The sequence below is a fragment of the Sapajus apella genome, unplaced genomic scaffold (genome assembly GCF_009761245.1).
Source record: "Sapajus apella isolate SASKATOON/1434 unplaced genomic scaffold, GSC_monkey_1.0 scaffold77, whole genome shotgun sequence".
Lineage (NCBI taxonomy): Eukaryota > Metazoa > Chordata > Mammalia > Primates > Cebidae > Sapajus > Sapajus apella.
In genome coordinates, this window is record NW_022437017.1 from 33,382 (window position 1) to 43,394 (window position 10,013).

Consider the following 10,013-nt stretch of genomic DNA (forward strand, 5'->3'; position numbering starts at 1 on the left):
TTTTGTATTTTTAGTAGAGACGGGGTTTCACCATGTTGACCAGGACGGTCTCGATCTCTTGACCTCGTGATCCACCCGCCTCGGCCTCCCAAAGTGCTGGGATTACAGGCTTGAGCCACCGCGCCCGGCCTTTACATAAGCAGTCTTGAGGCTGTATATCCTTGAAAATGTCTGTTCCCAAGTTTATACTTTGATGATAGCTAGAAAGTAGATTTTTGTTCTAATTCCAGTGACAGAAACAAACCAAAAAGTAGATTTTATGAGGGGGTGCATCAATCTAACTGACAAGACAGTTAGAAATAACTAAAAAGACAAAAACAAAAATGAAAAAACAAACTTATGAGAAGAAACGATTCTGGGAATTACTGCTTAGGTAGTAAAGCTACATTGTCATTCAATTGCTCAAAGTTGGATGTCAACAAGGTTGAGAGGTAAAAACCCCAGGGTGCCCAGTTTTTTTGTTTGTTTGTTTTTTTGTTTTTGTTTTTTTTTTTGAGACAGAGTCTCACTCTGTCGCCCATGTTGGAATGCAGTAGCATGGTCTCAGCTTACTGCAACCTCCACCTCCTGGGTTCAAGTGACTCTCCTGCCTCAGCCTCCCAAGTAGGTGGGATTACAGGTGCCCACCACCAGGGCCCAGCTAATATTTGTATTTTTAGTAGTAATGGGGGTTTCACCATGTTGGCCTGCTTGGTCTCGAACTCTTGACCTTATGATCTGCCCACCTCGGCATCCCAAAGTGCTGAGATTACAGGCGTGAGGCGTCGTGCCTAGGCAGGGCGCCCAATCTCAACGAAAACACAAGCTTTTATCAAACATAAAAACTTTTTTGTGGACAGGCTTGGTGGCTCATGCCTGTAATCCCAGCACTTTTGGAGGTTGGGGAGGGCAAATTACTCGAGGCCAGGAGCTCAAGACCAGCCTGGGCAACGTGGTGAAATCCCGTCTCCGCTAAAAATACAAAAATTGGGCCGGGTGCGGTGGCTCAAGCCTGTAATCCCAGCACTTTGGGAGGCCGAGGCGGGTGGATCACGAGGTCAAGAGATCGAGACCATCCTGGTCAACATGGTGAAACCCCGTCTCTACTAAAAATACAAAAAATTAGCTGGGCACGGTGGTGCGTGCCTGTAATCCCAGCTACTCAGGAGGCTGAGGCAGGAGAATTGCCTGAACCCAGGAGGCGGAGGTTGCGGTGAGCCGAGATCGCGCCATTGCACTCCAGCCTGGGTAACATAAGTGAAACTCCGTCTCAAAAAAAAAAAAAAAAAATTAGCTGGGCGTGATGGTAGGCACCTGTAATCCCAGCCCCTTGGGAGGTGGAGATTGCAGTGAACCAAGGTCGTGTCACTGCACTCCAGCCTGGGCAAGAGAGCGAGACTCACTGTATTCCAATAACATTTCTCCAAGATACATCCAAATGATCACAAGGCACATTAAAAGGTGCTTAACATCAGGATATATTAGATGCACTTATTTTTTTGAGTCAGAGTCTCACTCTGTCGCCCAGGCTGGAGTGCAATGGCGTGATCGCAGCTCACTACAACCTCTGCTTCCCAGGTTCAAGCAATTCTCCCTCAGCCTCCCGAGTAGCACCCGCCACTATGCCGGGCTAATTTTTGTATTTTTAGTAGAGATGGGGTTTCACCATGTTGGCCAGGCTGGTCTCTTGGCTACGCCTCATGATCTTGTGATCCACCCACCTCAGCCTCCCAAAGTGCTGGGATTATAAGCATGAAACAAATACCACGCCCAACCTAGGTGAACAATGTAATTTTGGGTAGTTACTGAGTGTTTCCCTCTCATGAAAACTATTCATCTAATGTAATAAAATTTTAAATACAGTCATGTATGGCTCTGTGGGAAAATAAAAACAAAATACCACAGCTCTTTCAAAATGTCAGGGTGGATGCATAATTGAAGACGTCCTTTAGAGAGGGAAAGTGGGTGTTTTGGAATACAGCAAGGGAACCAAATATTTAGGGATTGTCATCCCTAAAAAGAGCCAACAGCAGGAGTCTTACGGACTTCTTCCTTCCTTTACCAAACATGAGTCAGGCTGCTCAGAGCCCTCTTCCTAACTAGGTTTTATCCTTCTCCTGCAGAGCCCATTTTCATCAAAAATCCTTCTAAAGGAGTTCAGGGAGAATCCCCCCAAAACTTGATACCCAATCAAGTTCCATTTCCTCAATCCATGATAATTCATCAAGTTTCTCTTCCCTCTTTCGAGACATTGTCTCGTTCTGTTGCCCACGGTGGGATATAGTGACGTCACCTTGGTTTCTGCAATTTCCACCTCCCAAGCTCAAATGACCCTCCTAACCTCAGCCTCAAGAGCAGCTGGGACCAAAGGTGTGCACCACCATACCCAGGTAATTTTTTGTATTTTTGGTAGAGGCGGGATTTCACCGTGTTCTTCAGGCCAGTCTTGAACTCCTGAGATCAAGCAATCCACCCACCTGAGCCTCTCAAAGTGCTGGGATTAGAGGTATAAGCCACTGCACTCAGCCTCTTTTCTTTTCTTAAAGTATACAGCAGCTGGGTGGGGTGGCTCATGCCTGTAATCCCAGCACTTTGGGAGGCTGAGGTGGGCAGATCGCCTGAGGTCGGGAGTTCGAGACCAGCCTGACCAACATGGAGAAACCCAGTCTCTACTAAAAATAGAAAATTAGCAGGGCATGGTGGCAGGTGCCTGTAATCCCAGCTACTCAGGAGGCTAAGGCAGGAGAATCACTTGAACCCAGGAGGCGAAGGTTGCGATGAGCCGAGATCGCACGATTGCACTCCAGCCTGGGCAACATGAGCAAAACTTCATCTCAAAAAAAAAAGAGGGGTGCAGGGCTGAGCGTAGTGGCTCACGCCTGTAATTCCAGCACTTTGTGAGGCCAGGAAGGGCGGATAACACTTGAACCTAGGAGGTGGAGGTTGCAGTGAGCCAAGATCACACCACTGCACTCCAGCCTGTGAGAAAGGGTGAAATTCCAAACCACCAACAAAAGAAAAATGAAAAGAGAAAAAGCAAGTATACAGCACACGGTATTCCCAGTATTACCCTCATGCAAGTAATAACGAGACCCAATCCTGGTTAGGAACTGAGATAAAAAAAGATCAGGTGCATTGAGGCTGGCATGGCCATATGCTTTTCAATGTCTTACCAGTGTGGTATCCTTTGAAACACAGAAGTTTAAAATTTAAATGCAGTCTAAATTAAATACTTTTTCTTTGTTTGTAGTGCTTGTATTGTCACATCATAGAATCTTTCCTGAATCTATGATCATGAATTTTTTTTTTTTTTTTTTTTTTTTTTTTGAGACGGAGTTTCACTCTTGCTACCCAGGCTGGAGTGCAATGGCGCGATCTCGGCTCACCGCAACCTCCGCCTCCTGGGTTCAGGCAATTCTCCTGCCTCAACCTCCTGGGTAGCTGGGATTACAGGCACGCGCCACCATGCCCAGCTAGTTTTTTGTATTTTTTAGTAGAGACGGGGTTTCACCATGTTGACCAGGTTGGTCTCGATCTCTTGACCTCGTGATCCACCCGCCTCGGCCTCCCAAAGTGCTGGGATTACAGGATTGAGCCACCGCGCCCGGCCTGATCATGAATATTTTTGAGTGGCACACTGTAGCATCAAGAGGGTAAGATTATCCCTTGTTCCCACGGGAGAATGAGAATGGTTATTTGAATAATTCTGCAGGCTTCCATAGAATTGAAACCCAACGGCCGGGTGCAGTGGCTCATGCCTGCAATGCCAACACTTTGGGAGGCTGAGGCGGGCAGATCACAAGGTCAAGAGATCAAGACCATCCTAGCCAACATGATGAAACCCCATCTCTACTAAAAATATAAAAATTAGGCTGGGCATGGTGGCTCGCGCCTGTAATCCCAGCACTTTGGGAGGCCAAGGCAGGCGGATCACTTGAGGTTGGGAGTTCAAGACCAGCCTGACCAACTTGGAGAAAATCCATCTCTAATAAAAATACAAAACTAGCTGGGCATGGTGGTGGGTGCCTGTAATCCCAGCTACTCAGGAGGCTGAGGCAGGAGAATCGCTTGAACCCAGGAGGTGGAGGTTGCCATGAGCACAGATAGCGCCATTGTACTCCAGCCTGGGAAACAAGCGTAAAACTCTGCCTCAAAAAAAAAAAAAAAAACACAAAAATTGGGCTGGGCACAGTGGCTCACAGCTGTAATCCCAGCACCTTGGAGACTGAGGTGGGCAGATCACCTGAGGTTGGGAGTTTGAGACCAGCCTGACCAACATGGTGAAATCCTGTCTCTAATAAAAATACAAAATTAGCCGGATGTGGTGGCGCATGCCTGTAATCCCAGCTACTCGGGAGGCTGAGGCAGGAGAATCACTTGAACCCAGGAGGCAGAGGTTGTGGTGAGCCAAGATCACGCCATTGCACTCCAACCTGGGCAACAAGAGCGAAACTCCATCTCAAAAAAACAAACTAAAGGGCCGGGCGCGGTGGCTCAAGCCTGTAATCCCAGCACTTTGGGAGGCCGAGGCGGGTGGATCACGAGGTCAAGAGATCGAGACCATCCTGGTCAACATGGTGAAACCCCGTCTCTACTAAAAGTACAAAAAATTAGCTGGGCATGGTGGCGCGTGCCTGTAATCCCAGCTGCTGGGGAGGCTGAGGCAGGAGAATTGCCTGAACCCAGGAGGCGGAGGTTGCGGTGAGCCGAGATAGCCCCATTGCACTCCAGTCTGGGTAACAAGAGCGAAACTCCGTCTCAAAAAAAAAAAAAAAAAAAAAAAAAAAACAAACTAAAATTAGCTGGATGTGGTGGTGTGCATCTGTTGTCCCAGCTACTCGGGAGGCTGAGGCAGGAGACTCGCTTGAACCTGGGAGGTGGAGGTTGCAGTGAGATGAGATTGTGTCACTGCACTTCTGCTTGGCAACAGAGAGACTCAGAAAAAAAAAAAAAAAGGAAAAAAAAAAGAAGAAACCCACTATATACTGGAGACTAAAACTATATAAATTTATTATACTATAATGGCATATTATATTAAGCTGTTTACTATAATGTCATTTTATATATAACAGTTATATACAACACACAAGTTATATATAGTATTTACCAGTCATCTATAAGTAGACTATATACTATATATACTTCATGTGTGCATGTATATACATATGTGTATATATGCATATTATAATGCTAGACTATAATACTATATATCAATATCTCTTTAAGTATTAACACACAAAGCCTCAGCAATATACTTGCAAAGAGAATCCACCAATGTATGACAATATCTGTACTCCATGATAAAGTGGGATTTAATTTATGGAAGCAACATTGCTTATATTTCTAAAAAATCAATTTATGCATTACACCAGTTATAGAATCGACATCAAAAACCACTATCCATATATATACAGAAAAAAACATGTGACAAACCTCAACACCCCTTCAATACAAGAGAATACAAGAGAAGTTCCATAACCTACTGTAAAACATGTATAAAACTCCATAGCTACCATCATATTTGGATGATCCACCGACAGTTAACAACTCAATATAACTAATCAAACCTATCAACTAATTATTTTCTCCAAATTGTTAACCCAATACAGGGAAGAACTAAGGAAAGATTTTAAAAAGTAAAAGGAACTCAGCAAAACCAAATCCTGCCTGTTTACCAAAAACATCACCAATAACTGGCACTGCCTGCCCAGTAACACACCAGTATCTTAACTGTGCAAGGATAGCATAATAGTTTGTTCCCAAAACAGGGCAAGACTGGTCACATGAGGGTTTAGCTGTCTCTTTTTTTTTTTTTTTTTTTTTTGGGACGGAGTTTCGCTCTTGTTGCCCAGGCTGGAGTGCAATGGCGCGATCTCGGCTCACCGCAACCTCCGCCTCCTGGGTTCAGGCAATTCTCCTGCCTCAGCCTCCTGAGTAGCTGGGATTACAGACACGCACCACCATGCCCAGCTAATTTTTTGTAGTTTCAGTAGAGACGGGGTTTCACCGTGTTGACCAGGATGGTCTCGATCTCTTGACCTCGTGATCCACCCGCCTCGGCCTCCCAAAGTGCTGGGATTACAGGCTTGAGCCACCGCGCCCGGCCAGCTGTCTCTTTTAATCAGTGCAATTGACCTATCTGTGAAGAGGCAAAAATAATTAAATAAGATGAGAAGACTCTATGGAACTTAAATTTTTAGTCCAGATAATCCAAAAATTAACCTAACTTAACAGGTATTAACATTTTATCCAATTAACTAAAAATTTTACTTAAGGTGATCTCAGAGCACAATATAATCTCAAAATGATTTTGACTGAGGGCACATTAGTCAAACAAAGTAAACTAAACTAATCCTTCTTCTTAACAATAAGTTTATAGTTGTTAACCTTCTCCTACTTATTTCCACCATTCTCACTATAGTATTCTTTATTTTTTAATTTAATTTTATTTTTTTAAAGACGGGGTTTCACCATGTTGGTAAGGCTGGTCTTGAACCGCGCCCGGCCCACTATAGCATTCTTAACATTTATTGAATGAATAGGTTACATACAACTCTGTAAGGGACCTAATATCACAGTCTCATGGATTATTCCAGCCCTTTGCCAAAGCTATCAAGCCACTCAATTAAAGAACCACTACAGGCTGGGCACAGTGGCTCATGCCTGTAATCCCAGCACTTTGGGAGGCTGAGGCGGGCAGATAACCTGAGGTTGGGAGTTCAAGACCACCCTGACCAACATGTCTCTACTAAAAATACAAAATTAGCTGGGTGTGGTGGCACATGCCTGTAATCCCAGCTGCTCGGGGGGCTGAGGCAGAAGAATCGCCTGAACCCGGGAGGCGAAGGTTGCAGTGAGCCGAGATCGTGCCATTGCACTCTAGCCTAGGCAACAAGGGCGAAACTCCATCTCAAGAAAAAAAAAAATTCTCAAGCAGAAACAAAAAAATTTAAAAAAAAGAACCACTACAACAGAGCTAATGCCATCCATCCTCCTTTATACCATCACACCTACCTCGCCCTAACCCTTGCATATGAAACCCTCCCCTTAAATCCCATTTCCTACTATAAATACAGGAGTATTACTTATTCTAGTCACATCAAGTTTAGCCATCTACTCCATTTTATGATCAGGATGAACATCCAATTCAAAATACACAATAATTGGCACACTCTCATATAAGCAGAAGCCCAAACAATTCCATAAGAATTTGCCTTAGGCCAGGCACACTGGCTCACACCTATAATCCCAGCACTTTGGGAGGCTGAGGTGGGTGGATCACGAGGTCAGGAGTTCAAGACCAACCTGGCCAACTTAGTGAAACCCCGTCTCTACTAAAAATACACAAAATTAGCCTTGAATGATGGCACATGCTTATAATCCCAGCTACTCAGGAGGCTGAGGCAGGAGAATAGCTTGAACCTGGGACGCAGAGGTTGTAGTGACCTGAGATGGCACCACTGCACTCCAGCCCAGGTAACAGTGTGAGACTCTGACTCAAAAAAAAAAAAAAAAAGTTGTCTTAGCTATTACTCTCCTATCAGTTTTCTTGATAAATGGATCATTCCCTTTATCAACTCTTATCACACAAGAATTTGGAAAATTAATTTTATCATCACAAACCCTGGCCACAGCAAGATTCATTTCAATGCTAGCGGAAACTAACAGGGCCCCATTCGACTTAACAGAAGGCAAATCACAACTAGCCTTGGTCTTCAATGTCTACTATCCCTATTTTTCATTGTGGAATACACTAATATTATTATAATAAATGCCCTAACTACTTTTACTAGGAGCCATTACATGATATCCTCACACTAGAAATATATACAATTTTGTTACTAAAACACTCCTATTAACAATTTTATTCTTATGAATTCACGTATCATACCCATGATTTTGGTATGATCAACTTATGCTTCTTTTTTCTTTTTTCACTTTTAAACAGGTTTTATTATACATGCAAATAATGAACAGATGTTGTACCCATAAATTCTACTTTCCAAAAACAGCTTTTTAAAATAAAACCACATAATAAATTTTAAAAGGCAATGGGATTCCTCTGCTTCTAGAACATTGCTAGACTAGAAAAATAAAGTTTGTTCTACCAAGAATCACAAGTTAGAACTGAGTATTCATCAACCTGGAAATTCTAGAGTGTAGTGCCATTCCAGGCAAAGATTATTCAGTTCTCATCACCAATAGACACAACTACCTATCAGAATGGTTAAACCAGGTCAAAACAATCCAGTATAATAAGGCTTCATCAAACAATGCCATTATGCTCTTGTAAGATGCAAATAAACCAAAACAGGAATACTAAAATCCAGATAATATTTGACACTGTCATACAAATTTTTAGTTCCTTCAATAACTTTCAGGGAATATATTACTGCAAATATTTTATTTTATACATCACTGACCATGAATTTTTGCCATTAGTTATTACAGAAATGCTGCCTAGTGCCATTATCCAAATGTCATAACCATTTTATGTCCACAATTCACTTCTATAGTTATAAGTAGAATTCTCATGATTTACGTAAGTACATCTATTAAGTGAAGGCTTAGCACTAAGATGCAATCTAACATCCCTAATATCTGATGTTTTGTAGATAGCAATGTAGGAAAGATACATTTTAATCACTTTTCATTTAAGTGACCTTATATAAAAAATAAACTGATTTGGCCGGGCGCGGTGGCTCAAGCCTGTAATCCCAGCACTTTGGGAGGCTGAGGTGGGTGGATCATGAGGTCAAGAGATCGAGACCATCCTGGTCAAAATGGTGAAACCCTGTCTCTACTAAAAACACAAAAAATTGGCCGGGCGCGGTGGCTCAAGCCTGTAATCCCAGCACTTTGGGAGGCCGAGGCGGGTGGATCACGAGGTCAAGAGATCGAGACCATCCTGGTCAACATGGTGAAACCCCGTCTCTACTAAAAATACAAAAAAGTAGCTGGGCATGGTGGTGCGTGCCTGTAATCCCAGCTACTCAGGAGGCTGAGGCAGGAGAATTGCCTGAACCCAGGAGGCGGAGGTTGCAGTGAGCCGAGATCGCGCCATTGCACTCCAGCCTGGGTAACAAGAGCGAAACTCCGTCTCAAAAAACAAACAAACAAAAAAACAACAACAACAACAACAACAACAAAAAATAAACTGATTTAGCAGTTCCAAGTTTCCAAAGGGCATTTTCAAGTATACATAAAGAAATGGTTACAGAGATTTTTAATAAGCATCTTTCATGTCCACATCCTGTTGTAACTGCTGTACCATTTTCTCTCCCAGCTGCTTTCCTTTGCCTGCAAAAGGGGCTCAGATAAGATGGATGTTTTGCTTGACTTCTTTGATATCCTGAACTTTCTGTAGCTCTTTATTTTTCTTCAATCTGTTCACTATAAATTTAGCTTAGCATTTCTGTTTGATCTCTTCAACTCTCTTCATTGCATCAATAGTTTTATTCCATAACTCTCGCTGGCATGTGATAGGTTCAAATTCAAATTAATTGTGCACTGTAAGCTTTTTGCTAGCTGCTTTCCAGAATGTTTTGTTCCACCTAAGCTTGCAAGGATTGCATTTCTTTTTAAAGTTTTTATGACATTTAGATTTACAGAATCTGAATACCTTGCAATTGTTGTCGATGAACATCCTGCCATGGCCAGGGTAGATGGGCCCCAAACAGAAGTAACACTTCTTGATACACATGTTGAACCCCCACAGGTCCCCACCAACCAAATGCCCAACTTACGCATCTTCCGTGAAAAAATCCATTTACCCCAGACATGAGCCCTGTGCATATGACATATCTCAATGCCCATCTTAATATCTAGTATCCCACCACAAACATAAAAAATGTGTATGATGGTCGGGCACGGTGGCTCACGCCTGTAATCCCAGCACTTTGGGAGGCCAAGGTGGGTGGATGACAAGGTCAAGAGATCAAGACCATCCTGGTCAACATGGTGAAACCCCGTCTCTACTAAAAATAGAAAAAATTAGCTGGGCATGGTGGCGCGTGCCTGTAATCCCAGCTACT

The 10,013-nt window shown here is 43.3% G+C and overlaps 1 pseudogene; it reads right to left on the reverse strand.

The window, feature by feature from the left end:
- Window positions 1-9,145: 9,145 nt before the first annotated feature.
- Window positions 9,146-9,811, reverse strand: LOC116532902 (annotated as a pseudogene).
- Between the last annotated feature and the right edge of the window lie 202 nt (window positions 9,812-10,013).